The sequence below is a fragment of the Polypterus senegalus genome, chromosome 7 (genome assembly GCF_016835505.1).
Source record: "Polypterus senegalus isolate Bchr_013 chromosome 7, ASM1683550v1, whole genome shotgun sequence".
In the NCBI taxonomy this organism is placed as follows: Eukaryota; Metazoa; Chordata; class Cladistia; order Polypteriformes; family Polypteridae; genus Polypterus; species Polypterus senegalus.
The window spans coordinates 58,502,539-58,519,752 of NC_053160.1; positions in this window are offsets into that span (position 1 = coordinate 58,502,539).

Below are 17,214 nucleotides of genomic sequence, written 5' to 3' on the forward strand. Positions count from 1 at the left end.
TCGATCAAAGAACTGTCACTTACCGAGTTGTTTCCATACCCAGAGATGGTGCCTGCCATTTCCATTCTCTGTGTTACATATTGCACGGCCATATCAGGCTCACGCTTGATATCCGGAGGAACATTGTGTCTTATGTATTGAATGACTGGGACAGGTTCAAGGTGTGGACTGATGACGGTACAGGAGATAATTATACTACACAGGAGCACTATAAGAGTGAAATGCTTAAGCCCTTCACCTATGGTTCTGCATGTGAGTTGATGGCTGCCGCTGAATTGTTCGGTTGTCGCTTTCAAGTGTACCGAAATGGCCAAATATTTTACAACTTTGGACAACCGCCAATACCTCTTAAACATCTTAGATTCACAGGTGACAATTTGAGTAGTGGACACTTTGATGTTTATGAATGTTTAAACTCTCAAAAGCTGGATGCAAAGTTATCGATGAAACCGGTTGTATGCTTACAACGCTTGACAGATGCCGAATGTCACTTCAACACAAGTCCTGCAAATACTAACGTAATTGAAACAAACCATGAAACTCAAACCGATTATGACAGCAGCAATCCAAACTGTGAGATTTGAGGCAAGATTGCTTTTCACATGGCCAACTGTACGTTGCATGCTCAAGAGTAAGCTCAGCGCACAGCTTGGTCATATTACAACTGGAGTGCCGAACTGACAACGTGGCATACAAAGAGATCCTTAACAAATAATTATTGGTATATTTTCCCTCAGTTTAAAATAGTTTACTTTTCTTCTTAATAAAAATTTTAATGCAGTATTTCGCCGCTGCGAAGCGGGGGTATTTTGCAAGTCTTTCTATGTAATACGCTACCATGGCTGTTCGTTTGTCTGTCCAGGATTTTAAATCACCTGTAGCTCGTGAATTATTGACCTGAAATTTTGTAGACATATACTATATGACGTCTACTATTCGCTTTCGGGGTGATGATTTTTATTACTCTTTTTATTTTTATTTTATTTTATTGTAGAATCAACTCTAGGGTGGCCGTGCGGCACATGCGTATGGGCACCGTTCTCATTCCCTACCACTTTCGCTATCATTCTTGAGGCAGATTGAAGACTTAAATGCCAGTTTAAGTGAAAAATTAAAGAAAATGTACTAAGTAATTGCAACACAAAAACTAACTTAATCATTTTTAACATGAAAAGATGCCGATGAAAGAAGAGAAGCAGCGGGCTGCTAGGGCGGAGAAAAGAAGAGCTGCTCAGGAAGCAGCAAGCACATCAACCTCTGAGCAAACAAATGCTAAACGGAGAAAGAGAAAGAGTATGAAAACTAGGAATGTCTGCTCACATATATGTCTGTACAAAACACACAACCTTTAAGACGCTAATACACCGACACATTTCCAATTTTCCTTCAATTGCATGCTTAGTGTTTACAAATTATTGCAAGTTTTCCAGTCATTTTTAGTATACTATTAGGGTACTTGATTTAGTGCACAATTGTTACACTATATTTACCTTATATTTAGTGAACTATTTGGATACTTGAGGGGCTGTCCCATCCAACATGGATTAGAAGATGAAAGTGAGTCTAAGCTGGCCACACAATGAATTTTCAGGAAATTACTCTGCAAACGAGGTCACCGGCAAATATGGCATATTTGCTGTGAGAAACACTTTGGCAAATTTGTCTGATCAACACCAGTGATCACAAACAGTAATACTAGTCACCCAAGCACTAGCACTGACCATTTCTTACCACACAGACATGCAAAAAATGGCAGGTTTCATAACATGGTGGCACATTTTACCTATGCAGAAGAAAAAAAGATTTTTATTTTCTCCATGCTGTTGAGTTGCATAGCATATCTGAGTCTAGTGATGTCGGAGGAATGTATAAAATGATCCTTTATGGACTCTCACAAAGAAGCATTTTATATATGTGGTTAACTCAATTTACTGCTCCTCCATGACTCAGGAACCTGTAGGGTGACATCACAGAAAATATTAACACACAACTACTGGTAACCACTACACTGGGGTGCCCACACTTTTTCGGCTTGCGAGCTACTTTTAAAATGACCAGGTCTAAATGATCTACCTACATTAAAAATGCTATACATATATATATATATATATATGTATATATATATATATACATATATATATATACATATATATACATATATATATATATATACATATATATATATATATATATATATATATATATATATATATATTGTGAACGATAGGGGGCGCTCGCTCCCTTGAACCCCTGTCCACGACTCCAGACACCAGGTAAAAGTCCAAATGTTGACTTTATTTTGTTTCCACAGTGTACAAAGCACACTCTCCTCCACAATACTCATATAAATCACTAATACCAATCACAAATACACAAATAACCAATCCTCCAGCTCCCAGACGCGTTGCCACCCTTCCACCCAGCTCAGCTCGTTGTCTGGGAGTTCCCATTATCCTTTTATACTCCTGACCCGGAAGTGTTTCTGCCCAATAGTCCACAAGTCCTTATTCCTTCTGGGTCAGGGTAAATAGTCCCTTTCTTCAACCCGGAAGTCCGTCGCTCTTCCTGTGACGAACCTCCGGGTCACAGGGCACCTAAGAAGCCCTCGGTCCTCCCTGCAGCTCCCTCCTGTGGCCCCCACGGCATCCAGCAGGGCTTTGCATAAAAATTCCAATGTCCATGATGCCCTGCTGGTCTTCTGGGGACCTCCACGCTGCAAGGAGGGCTCCACCTGGCGGCTTAGGGGTATTGGCCGGGATCAATGGCTGGCCATCCATCACAATATATATATATATATATATATATATATATATATATATATATATATATATATATATATATATATATATATATATATATATATATATATAAACTGCTCAAAAATTAAAGGAACACTTTGAAAACACATCAGATCTCAATGGAAAAAGAAATCCTCCTGGATATCTATACTAATATAGACTGGGTAATGTGTTAGGAACGAAAGGATGCCACATCGCTTGATGGAAATGAAAATGATCAACCTACAGAGCCCTGAATTCAAAGACGCCCCAAAAATCAGAGTGAAAAAATTATGTGGCAGGCTAGTCCATTTTGCCAAAATTTGATTGCAGCAACTCAAAATTGTACGCAGCACTTTGTATGGCCCCTGTGTTCTTGTATACATGCCTGACAACATCAGTGCATGCTTCTAATGAGATAACAGATGGTGTTGTGGGGGATCTCCTCCCAGATCTGGACCAGGGCATCACTGAGCTCCTGGACAGTCTGAGGTGCAACCTGGTGGCATTGGATGGACCAAAACATAATGTCCCAGAGGTGTTCTATTGGATTTAGGTCAGGAAAGTGTGGTGGCCAGTCAATGGTATCAATTCCTTCATCCTCCAGGAACTGCCTGCATACTGTCACCACATGAGGCCAGGAATTGTCGTGCACCAGGAGCCACTGTACCAGCATAGGGTCTGACAATGGGTCCAAGGATTTCATCCTGATACCTAATGGCAGCCAAGGTGCCTTTGTCAAGCCTGTAGCGGTCTGTGTGACCCTCCCTGGATATGCCTCCCAGACAATAATTAACCCACCACCAAACTGCTCATGCTGAATGATGTTACAGGCAGCATAATGTTCTCCATGGCTTCTCCAGACCCTTTCACTTCTGTCACGTGCTCAGGGTGAACCTGTTCTCATCTGTAAAGCACAGGGCACCAGTGGTGCATCTGCCAATTCTGGTATTCTATGGCGAATGCCAATCGAGCTGCATGCTGCTGGGCAGTGAGCTCAGGGCCCATTAGAGGACATGGGGCCCTTAGGTCACCCTCATGAAGTCTTTCTGGTTGTTTGGTCAGAGACATTCACACCAGTGGCCTGCTGGAGGTCATTTTGTAGGGCTCTGGCAGTGCTCATCCTGTTCCTCCTTGCCCAAAGGAGCAGATACTGGTCCTGCTGATGGGTTATGGACCTTCTATGGCCCTCTCCAGCTCTCCTAGAGTAACTGCTTGTCTCCTAGAATCTCCTCTATGCCCTTGAGACTGTGCAGGGAGACACAGCAAACCTTCTGGCAAGGATACGTATTGATGTGCCATCCTGGAGAAGTTGGACTACCTGTGCAACCTCTGTACGGTCCAGGTATTGCCTTATGCTACCAGTAGTGACACTAACTGTAGCCAAATGCAAAACTAGTGAAGAAACATTCAGAAAAGATGAGGAGGGAAAAATGTCAGTGGCCTCCACCTGTTAAACCATTCCTGTTTTGGGGGTCATCTCATTGTTGCCCCTCTAGTGCATCTGTTGTTAATTTCATTAACACCACAGCAGCTGAAACTGATTAACAACCCCCTCTGCTACTTAACTGACCAGATTAATATCCCATAAGTTTCATTGACTTTATGCTATACTCTGATTAAAAAGTGTTCCTTTAATTCTTTTGACTGAGTATACTTTATACATAAAATATATGTTGCTATACCATGCATAACTGAATAACCTTTATGGCACAATAACAATTCAATATATTTATGGTCACTACAGTATTTGGATTTAATAATCTTCATGTGGGAAAAGGCTGACTTGCATAAATAAGCCAAATAATGCAGTGCAGTCAAGGAGCTTTTGAATTCAGCTGTGGAAAATGATGGCTGTCTGATTAACTGCGATTTTAGTTCTCTCTCCTTTCTCTTTCTCAGATCGCTTTTTGGAAGGAAGTCAGTTTCGTAGTTTTTATGAACAGTTTGAAAGTGCCTTTCCACATTTTCCTTCTTTGGAATAGCAATGATAGTTTGACAGATCAGACAAATGCACTTCAATTGTGACATTGAGAGAAAAAAATCCTCTTCCAATTCCATATCCAGCCGATACCCTCCCCAAGCAATTTTTTTTAAATCCCTTTTTTAGTCCATATAAATTGGAAGGCTAACTAGGTCACAGCCAGAGTTTTACAGTAGCTTGCACATTTGATTGTGTGTGTGGGATGACCAGTGTCTTAGAAGAAAAGAGATCTCAGAATGGCCACCCTGTATGTCAATCAAGTGGCAAATGCCATAGGGAGGATATATAGACTAACAGGATATATAGACTAACATTTAAAAAATTTTTTTGGAGCGCAACCCGATCTACCTGCACTACCTTTGGGATCTACCGGTCGATTGCAATTGATGCATTGGGCACCCCTGCACTACACCATCTGTCCGAGTGTGACAACCCCAACTGAATTTTCCGTATTTTTCCCACAGCTACAGTTTCTTGTTATTTTCACAGAAATACACCATAGATCAATGGACACATACCAATTTTAAAATGTCAAATTTTTAAGGCCCAGAATCACAACTACATCTGTTGAAAATCCAGATTTCAACACATTACTCTATATTTACCTTGTCACCAGGATGTTGAAATGTTTTCATGCTGATACCTTGTAGCTGCTCCCCAAATAACACTGGTTAATACCTGAGAAAATATAATTATGCAATTATGCATTATGAAATATTTCATAATGATAAAAATTAATACATCATGACCAGGATTTGAACCCAAAACTGTACTTTTCAGGGCAATTATGCTAACCACTACACCACAGTTTCTTTGGAAGCATTACACACCTTTCTAACTTTTCTAAGTCAAACAATGTCCTCCTCCTGCCTCCAAAACAGAGTAAAAGTGAGTTTTAGAACTCAATCTAAATATGAGGCACAGTTCTATTATTTCCTTTCACCTCTACCTCTTGCTCTTTGTTCAAATAATACAGTCTGATATACAGTATCAACTGAGAAAGAACTGTAGACCAGTCTTACTGGTGGTGTAGCAGTTAGCATGCATGTCTCTTAACCAATACATTACGGTTCAATTCCCATTTATCATCTGTACCTTTCCTTTTAATGATCAACAATTATTTCCATACTAGCAGGAGTACCCACCGTTGCCCGGGAATCTATAATTTTGAATTTCCCAAATGAAAGAAACAGAACATAGAAATAGAACAAACAGTTTTCTGATTCACATTTTATTGTAAGTTCCTCTACTTTGGATTGTGTCTGCTGTGGTGTTTGAAACACTCTTGAAATAGACTTTTCTCTGGCATCTGAAGTGGACCGTGGAATTGTACGTTTTTTTTTCGGTGGCATGGGCATATTCACGTAAAGCAGGAGAATTATAAAGTGTTACATGGTATTACATATGGAATACGCACCGCAGTGAGATGAATTTACTTTATTTAATAGACACCGCATTCACTGTGTTGCCCAGTCAACACGATATGTCAGCGCATCATCCCTATTGCAAGTGGTAAAAGTGCCATTTAAACTAATACAGGTAGATGTGGAAACCGGGTTTTCTGATGAAAAAACAATAACGTTTAAAACAGTATCATTTACATACAACGGATTTTGGCGAATCGTTTAAATGTAATTATTTATAACCATTTATACACTAATACAGGCAATTATTAAATAATACTACTACTAATAATAATAATTATTATTATTATTATTATTAAATAATTCCTCCCATATAAGTAACATTTCGCGGACTGCCTTCTTCCATCTCCGAAACATTTCTAGACTTCGTCCTGTTCTTACGCAACACAGTACTGAAGTATTGGTTAATGCCTGAATCACCTCACGTATCGATCACTGTAATGCTATTCTATCTGGCATCCCACAAAAACTTATCCATTGCTTACAACTTCTTCAAAATTCTGCTGCCAGGATAATAACCTGCTGTTCTAAATCCACTGAACATATTACACCGATTCTCTCTCAGCTTCCGTGGCTCCCTGTTAACTACAGAATACAATACAAAATACCACTCTTAACATTTAAAGCTCTCCACAACCTCACTCATCTCCTACAGACTGACACCCCTCTCGCTCACTCAGATCCTCATCTGCAGCTCTATTTTCTGTACCACACGTCAGACTCTGTTCTATGGGAGCTCGAGCGTCTCTCATAGTGCTCCTGAACTCTGGAATTCTCTTCCACCTCATATAGGTCAGCTCGATTCAATAACACATTTTAAAACACCGAACTTACTGTTATCTGCTCAAACCAACACCGACTTACTATACTCGGCCATCCAGCGTCTGTAGCATTCGAACATTCTAAGCCAATCATGCAATACTGCGTCTGCGTTTGCCACGTTATGTTCTAACTACAGAGGCAGAGTCCAATTGCATGGTTCTAACTTGTATTGAGTCGAGGTATTGACACGAACACCATACATCATCATACATACAGGGTATTGACGCGAACACCATACATACAGATACTATCAAATTATATATAAGGACTAGCAAAATACCCGCGCTTCGCAGCGGAGAAGTAGTGTGTTAAAGAAGTTATGAAAAAGAAAAGGAAACATTTTAAAAATAACATTTAATTGATTTAATAACCTGATTGACAATGTAATTGCTTTGTCACTGTTATGAGTGTTGCTGTCATCAAGGATTTTATTATCATTATTTCTTTCAATCAGGTTCGTATTTGGAGGATGTGTTGTGTCCAAGTTACATTCCGTGTTTGTCAACCGTTGTAAAGATAACAGGTTTCATTCATCGAAGTGTTCACTACCCAAATCGTTACTCGTGAATGTAAGATGTTTAACAGGCATTCCCGGTATTAACTTGTGCTAAACGTACCATGGTGTGACGTAAGGGGAACTAACTGTAAAAAGGCAAGGAGGCACGTATTTTGAACCAAAAGAGAGAAGACAGCGAAGGAGCAGAAAAGTGAGAAGGAAAACTGTTTAAATAAAGAGCTAGGAAGGTGAATGGAAAGAAGCAGCCAGCGGTAAAGCAAGGAAGAATCCGTAATAAGGACAGTTGGGTGCACGTAGAAGGTGTAACAATAAGATTGTTAAGCCTTATGATAATGTTCGGAGGAGGATTTAGAGAGACGCATTGGGAGAAGTATAGAACAGGGAAGCCCGTGTGACTGTTCTGCTGTTCTCATTCGACAGTTCTGTGGCTCTGCATATTTGTATGCACCTCTCTAAAGTCAGTTTGTCTTCTCTCAGTAATCTTTGTTGCAAATTTGCATCACTGGTTAAGCACACAATTCAGTCATGTATAAGGGAACTTTTAATCTCCCTGAAATTGCATGTGACTCTCAGATCTGTGACATAGTTGTCTATATTTTCTCCCCTTGCCTGATTTCCTTTCTACAGTTTCGTTTATTTTTGGGTTGTAATGTTCATCAAATTTACGTATCATCAAGCTCATGGTTAACTCATCAGGTCTTGCGTCACCAGTCAGCGCCTGACACAATTCTCTGCCGCTCTCTCTAATAAGATAACGGAATAATCTGACCTTAGTGTTTTCCCCTGCCTCCGGCATTGCAAGTTCTGTGTATAATCTGAACTCGTCCTTCCATGTTCTCCATGACTTCGCCAGGTCTTTAGCATTGAGGCTTTATACCCTGCATCTTCTCAATAAACTTGTATCTCGCAAATATCTTGTGCGATCTTGCGATGTCCATGGTTTTATTTAATTTTAGCTCAGACCCGGCACTTAAAAGTTTCTCTCGCACTTTGGCTGAGTTTGTGCCAAACACTATTCTATCCCTGACCATCTCATCTTCGTTTGCATAAGCACAGCCCTTCACCAGCAATTTTAACTCAGTTAGAAGGTGATCAAAAGTCTCGTTTATACCCTGCGTCCTCTCAGTAAACTTGTATCTTGCGAATATCGTATTTGTCGTAGGCATGACAAAAGCCAGCGGCAGCGTGTCTATGAACTTAATTTAAACTTAAGGTTTACACCGTGCTTTGTTTCCGCAGTAGCTGCACTTATGAATATGCTTGTATGCATCACTCGCTTCATATTCTTTTGCTGCCTTCTCAATTGTGTAATGCGTTTTTTGAACAGGTTTCATTCATCGAAGTGATCACTACCCAAATCAGTACTCGTGAATCTAAGATGTTTAATAGGCATTCCCGGTATTAAGTTGTGGATTTGCCTGCGAATATTTAGCGGCAGCGTGTCTATAAACATAATTTAAACTTAAGCTTTACACCTTGCTTTCCTACTGATATGTGTACAAAGGCTTGTTCAGCGTCAGAGGATTTCCGCAGTAGCTGCACTTATGAATATGCTAAGCACAGTCCTTCACCCGCGAATATTTACCTTATATGGGCAGGCACTCAATTATGTGGGAGACGTGATGATGCGGGACGCAACTCCGCCTCACAAGGCGACCAAGCTGCAGGCTATGGCTGTATATATGAACGAAAGTAAGTTCCAGTTATGACCATTACACGTAGAATTTTGAAATGAAACCTGCCTAACTTTTGTAAGTAAGCTGTAATGAGCCTGCCAAATTTTAGCCTTCCACCTACACAGGAAGTTGGAGAATTAGTGATGAGTCAGTGAGTGAGTGAGTGAGTGAGTCAGTCAGTCAGTGAGTCAGTGAGGGCTTTGCCTTTTATTAGTATAGATACCTGTCATTATTACTTGCCACTGCTTGTCAGCTTACATCTCTCATAATTCATGAGTGCAGAAAGACATTATTTGATACTGCCACATTGTACCTTGTAACTTTAGGTAATGACTGAGAAACAATGACTCCACCCACATACAAAACAACCAGATCTTGAAATAAAAATCCTTTGTGGGCAGGATTTGACCACATAGTTTTACATTTAAGGGCAGATATGCTAACCACTACACCACAAATTGGTGGCAAATTTCTGGCACAGATAAAACTTTACTATTTCTTGACAATCACATGGTGCCCTCCACCTGCTCCCAAAAATAATGAAAAGTTACTTTTACAACTTATTATATATATTGTCACGCTTGGGTCATACAGTTGCACAGATTCATTCAGGGTTTTCAAGAAACATACACTTTATTTGTAAACAGCATAATAAAGCATAATGAATAAAGCAGAGGATGTCTGGGGGAGAGAAGAGACAAGGCAATGAAACAAGAGGACAGCTGCTGTACAGGTTTTTAAATGTTCGAAGCAGATCACGCAACACAGGAGCAGCAAGAAGCCAGCAGCTAATGGAGCATAGAGGAGGTAAAAAACTGTATTTGTTCCCATTGTATCACCATTTAAGAGGGGGGTTTGGAGGAGCAACTGCGACGTCTAGGTATGAGTTCAGCCCACCTCTTCACAATATATATAAGGTAACATTACATTATTACCTTCCATCTCATTGTAATGCTCTTTGTTCTAATTATACAGCATAATGTACAGTATCACCTGAGAAAGAGGTGCTGACCAGCTTTAACGGTTGCATAGTGGATGGGATACACTTCTATGAACCAACACCACTGAGTTCAATTCTCACAGATGACTGACAACTTTGACTATCCTTAAATTAAACAAAATAAAAAAAAAAACCTCAGCCATATTGGTCAATCCTCCATGACACTCCTTTTTAGGTTTTCTGTGTCTCATTTGATTATGCTTTGTTTTCCAGTCAAGGCTTAGTCAATTCCACACACAAAATATGTTCTTCATTACCTCATTAAAGGCTTCACCAATCTACATTTATGTGTACACTTCTGATATTCACATTGAGAAACCACAAGAACAAATCATCACAAACATCTCTCATTGTTCAAAAAGAACAGCAAAGTGTGATACGTTCAGATTAAATACCTGTGACGTTAAGTGTCAAGCTGCTGGAATCCATGTTGTATTATACTACAACTTGGTAAACATTACAGCTTTATTTAATTGTCATATATTAGAAGACAATATTTCAGCAGTTGATCAAGAAATAGTATTCTTACAACCTTCTTCCATCCTCCTCTGCATGATTTTGACTTCTTCAGTGATTACTTTCACAACTCCACGTTCACAAACAAACCAGCTTAAATAGCATAGTGGAAAGGGAGCACAGTTGTTAACTTCAGGGCCAGTGATCAGTTCTTGCACGATACATGAATATTTGACAATCAAAGTAGCTTTTCATTTTTCTTATTAAGATTGTAATAAAGTAAGATTTTCCCCAAATTCAAAAGAGAATACAACTTCACAACATGTTGCTCTTTTCTGGCCTTTCCTCTCATGCACTCTTCTCTCTGGTCACTTCTACAACTGTACAGTCTGGCTCCTGTTGGATGACCCCATGCTCTGCCACCATCCATACCTTCTTATTCTTTCGGCTGCTCCCTTTAGGGGTTGCAACAGCGGATCATGCTTTTTCATATCATCCTGTCTTTTGCATCTTGCTCTGTTTCACCATCACCTGTATGTTCTCTCTCACCACATTCATAAATTTTCTCTTAGGCCTCCCTCTTTTCCTTTTGCCTGGCAGCTCTATCTTTAACATCCTTCTCCCAATATACCCAGCATCTCTCCTCTGCACATGTCCAAACCAACGCAATCTCACCTCTATGATTTTGTCTCCCAACCATCCAACCTGAACTGATCCTCTAATGTCCTGATTTCTAATCCTGTCCATCCTTGTCACACCCAATGCAAATCTTAGCCTCATTAACTCTGCCACCTCCAGCTCTGTCTCCTTTCTGGTCAGTGACACCATCTCCAACCCATATAACATAGCTGGTCTCACTACCATCCTGTAGACCATACCCGTCTGTCACAAATCACTCCTGACACTCTTCTCCACCCATTCCACTCTTTGTGTACTCTCTTTTTCACCTCTCTTCCACAATACTCGTTACTCTGTACTGTTGATCCCAAATATTTAAAATCATCCACCTTCGCCAATTCTACTCCCTGCATCTTCACCATTCCTCTGACCTCCCTCTCATTAATACACATGTATTCTGTCTTGTTACTGCTGACCTTCATTCCTTTCCTCTCTAGAGCATATCGCCTCTCTAGGGTTTCTTCAACCTGCTCCCTACTCGCACTACAAATCACAATGTCATCAGCAAACATCATAGTCCACTGGGACTCCTATGTAATCTCATCTGTCAACCTGTCTATCACCATTGCAAATAAGAAAGGGCTCAGAGCTGATCCCTGATGTGATCTCACTTCCACCTTGAATGCATTCGTCACTCGTATCATAGACCTCACCACAGTCACACTTCACTCGTACATATCCTGTACAACTCTTATATACTTCTCTGCCACTCCCGACTTCCTCATACAATACCACAACTCCTCTCAAGGCACGCTGTCATATGTTATCTCCAGGTCTACAAAGATGCTAAGCAGCTCTTTCTGGCCTTCTCTATACTTCTCTGTCAACACCCTCAGAGCAAACATGGCATCTGGGATGCTCTTTCCTGCCATGAAACCATACTGCTGCTCACTAATTATCACCTCTATTCTTAACCTAGCTTCTACTACTCTTTCCCATAACTTCATGCCGTGGCTCATCACTTTTATCCTCCTGTAGTTACTACAGCTCTGCACACCCCCCTTATTCTTAAAAATTGACACCAGTACACTTCTTATGCTACCATCCATACCTCATGAATCTTTAGGTAAGTCATTAATTTCCTGAAATCAATCCTTAACCCTGCTTATCCAGAATAGAAATGCAGAGAAACTGGAGTCTATCCCAGAAAGTCTTGGGCACAAGAAACAATCCCTGGAAATGGCACCAGCTACACACATATCAAGGGACAATTTAGCATCAACAATCCAAGTAACGTGCTCATCCGTGGACTGTGAGAGGATACCAGACCACCTGGAGAAAACCCACACAGGGAAACATGGACACTGCACAAAGGGTGCACCCGTTACGTGAATCTCACCACTGAACCATTTCCAAAATTCCATTGTTACAAAAGTGGCATGCTCTTTCATTATCTCCACACTCCTCCACCCAATCAGTAGTCACTAAGAGTTCCTTGTTGGACACCTCTTGCACCCACAGAAGTTGGCAAACAGTGATCACCAGACTAAGCATATTAAATTAACGTCATTACATTTTCTCAAGCTTTGAAAAGCTAAGATTTACAATTGAAATTATATAATTTCCAAAATTAAATGCATGTGTATGATAACACCTAGACTACAGTGTTTCTGAGCATTATTCTGCAGTGCAGCTCTATTCACATTCTTTTACAGTTCTTTCTGACTACTTACACTTCATTTCTGAAACTGCAGCTCATTTCATCCAAACTCTATACACAATACCCATAAACACTCACACAAAAAGTAAAAAGAAAAAACTTTTACAAGTACTATACATTTACATTGGCTGTTACAGACACAAATCAAATGTATGTGTTTATTGTATAATATTAACAATAAGAGCAGCTCACTACTCAAAATGGTAAATTTGGGAGATAGCCAGGATTAATCTGGTGACCTCTTTATTACAAGTCAGCAGTTCTTACGGCTGCACCACAGAAGCTGTCATATTACACTTGCGCCTTTTGTGAAAGTGTATATTTGATATTTGGACTTCAAGCTTCACACATTCATGTCAACATTTAATCATTTACTACTAAAACATGAAAAACGTGTTTACATAGATTGTTGTAGACACAGAACACTCATGAAATGTATGTATTCCAAATAACGATATATTATTTGCCCTCTACAACTCCAGCACTTCACAACAAGATATACTGTACATTGAGCATTGAGAACCTTCTTTACGAATTGAGCTGCAACAGTAGTCAAGGGGATGGGATAGCAGGTTGTTTGCGTTGATTGACACATTTACAAGACAAAAGATGCTGACAGAGAGGTGCAAAGGGATTTAAGGAGTCTTTTCGTAGTCTTTGGTAATTCTAGTGTTAAAAATACCAGAGGCCCTAGCATTGACTTCTGTGGAACACCAGACTTAACATCAGCCAATTCTGATAGGGTTCCTCGTACCATAACCCTCTGGTACTTGTGTCTGTTTTGCAACCATTTACACGCTACATCCTGAACTCCCAGTTCTTTAAGTTTTATGCCCACTCTCTCATGTGGTATCGTATCAATGAGATCATTAAAAGAGAAAGGAGTTTGAATATATAAAGTAAGTTCAGCATTTTGAGTAATATGCCCGTTTTGTGTAATTTTCACTATTTATTGTGTTATTCAAGGCTTTTGCTTATTTTGTGCCTTTTCTTTTCTGGTGACCTGTATGAAAACAACTGCATTATTTTGCATTACAATTTTGTGAAGCTCCCTCATAAAATACTATGTTTGACTGTAAAATAATAGAAAAATGTGACTAATTCCCCAATTAAGTTAAGTTTAGATTTTGGTTTTGATTTAGCTTTGCTTCAAAATTTGCTTGAAAATACTAAAAAAGTAAAAATATTTTTTTTTTGCTTTACTTTAAGGGAACTGTAGGCCATACATAATAAAACATAATATTTAGTTCTGATTTTTAGTTTTGTCTAGCCATTTGCCTGTAGCAACTGACATTTGCCTTGTTAGCAGAAGTCCTGTTTCATTGCATGAAAATAAGAAAATATAGCACAAATAACTTATGTTTGAAAGGTGAAAAAAGAAATGTGCAAAATGTACAAACAAAGGTGGTAAACTGCTATAACCAGAAAATGCAAAAAATTTAAACTGACAACATTTGGTAAGAAAAAAGTGCATGTCTTCATATCCCTTAAATCAAAAGTGGCAGCTGTGATATCACACCCATCCATGCACACACACACCCCCACTGGCAATACAGGCTTGTATGATATTACTCATCATGTTGACATTGTGATACCACATCTCTCTTAAAAGCTGTAACACAATAGATTGTCAGTCACAAAAACAAGAAACATTACTAAATTGTAAAAATCTCTACAAATGACACTAAAAGAACTAAGTTTTCCATTAATAATGATGTATGACATATAGAAGGGTCTTCAACACGGGCTGAAGGCAGACAAACCACCCATAAGAATAAGAATGTATTTTTTTATTGTCAACTTCTAATCTGGAAAGTCAATAATTAATTAGATAACAATACAAGCAACAAAATTAATTAAAATAAGGGCCACGTCATCTTGCATGGTTAATGAAACAAATAGTGTTAAATAGTTATGTCACTTGGCACTACAGTATTAAGAAATCATGGATATTAATGTGGAAATAACTATTTATTTAACTTAAATTTAAGATGAGATTAAGCTTTTCCTTAGTAATCATTTAGTTGCCCCAACTAACATCTGTAGTAAAATATTTACCATTATGGTGCAATATATGTATTATATTTACAAAATTATCATTTAGCAGATGCCTTTACCCATAGTGATTTACAGGAGAGCAGTATCCATACTTGATTTTGCAAAACATAAGTAAAGGTAACAAAGAGCAAAACTTAAGAGTAAGATAAAGCATGAGCAGTTTAATAATTCAGACATCCTCATTACTAAAAAAAATAAATACTACCATTAAAAGTATACTACAATAATGTGATTAATGCAATTTAAGTTGTAATGTGTTGGCTTTCTTAAGGATTTTGGGTGTTTATAGTATATTATAGTTTCTTTTCTGCACAATTACACACAAAACTTAATAAAGATTTTAGACACAAGCAATCAAAGCTGCTCTTCTTACTGTATAAAATAGTTAACAAGATTATTTACAAAATTTGCAAACAATAATTATTTACTATGAAAATTAAAAAATCACAAGAATAATAGCAATAAATCCAAAAGTAAAGTCTAAAGAAGAAACTATTTACAAACCAGTTTGATTTGACATTTCCATTTCAAAATGTATCACTTGTAATAAAGCATTGTTTGGTCAATAGTGAGGATAAGCATAAATGGATGATTTGGATGGAGGGTCCCACCACCCAGTGTAAAAATCTGAGTTTGAAAGATTTCAGAATCATTTATTTTGAATGCCCTACTAAGTGAAAAAAGCATACATCTGTCAACAGCCGGATTTGCTGAGCTTTGTCACATCTTCATAAATACAGTACAAGTGGCTATTTTTACTGGGGACATCCCCGAGTATCAGTTTGTTGATTCAAGATTCAAGAGTCTTTATTGTCATTTTATCCATATACAGCAACATAGCATACAGTGAAACGAAACAACGTTCCTCATGAAACACAAAGACAACATGAAAGGTTTGGGGGATCCCTCCATATACCGTTGGTGTCAGGCAAATGAATAGCCTCTTTACAGACTGGTGTCCAAAGCAGAACTGATTATAACAAAGAAGAAGCAGTTTATATGGTCAGCGGAAGGAAATGATGTCATGAGGATATGGCATTCTGGAGCTGGAAGTGACATCAGGTGGAGGTCTGATCTGGTGGACTAGAACCAGAAGTGATGTTGTCTGGAGACCAGAAGTGATGTAGAGAGAGAGGAGAAAGAGTTAGAGGACAGTGCCAACCCCTGGTCCAGCGGGGAAAAGCAATTACTGAGCCCGTAAACTGTTTCCTAATTGTACATGTGTGACAAAATATATATGTATGTATATATATATTTAGTGACAGATGGCCAGGGCCCATGCCCGTCCAGGATGCCCCTGCATTATATGTTCCAGCAGAGCAAGCATGGGAAACACAATGTCTCCCCCTGGACGCCAGATGGCAGCCTCCCTAAGTTGCAGCGGTGCCTCAGACTCCCACAGGGCTTCATGGGAGTTGGAGTTTGGTGCAGCCCTGTTGGGTTCCGCAGGCGCTGCCAGGGGGTGCTGCAGCAGCAGCTGCTAGCCCCTTTTGGGCACTAGTTTCGCCACACCCGGAAGCAATAAAGCATGTGGAGCACTTCCAGGTGCCTAATAAAAGGAGCCAGCCACCACCACTCATTGACCAGAGACGGGTGGGTGAGGACAAAGCTTAGAGGAAGAGTGGTGGTGCTGGAAGAGAGAAGTGTGTGGTGTGTTTTTGAAGTGCTTGCTTGTACACTTGGGACTGTGTTGTGCCTGTGGGCATTATGGGGAAGACATGCCCCACAGATGAAGAACAATAAAAGTTTTCTTGGTTTTTATATGTGCATCCATGTCCATCTGTGTTGGGTCAGGTGCCTATATAGCACCTTTGTTACTATATATATATATATATGTATACTACAGTAATGGCTGATAGAGTGGTTAACTTTAACTTTTTCATATCCAAGTATAAGTTTTATTTTTATTATTTCTGTACAGTAGAGCTCAAAAGTGTACACTGTCTTATTAAAATTTCAACATTTATTAGTGAAAAGGCTGAATTAAGATACATTATTTTTTCAACTTTAATAAAATCTTGTAACCAATGCTATTAAAAAACTGCTGTGCCTTATGTAATGATCTTTCCTGTAGATAGTCCTTTCTTTTTGCCTTTGTTTATTCTATTTTTTTTATGTTGATTATTCTTACCTGCTTTTCTTTAAAAAGTTTAAGCCTGTGG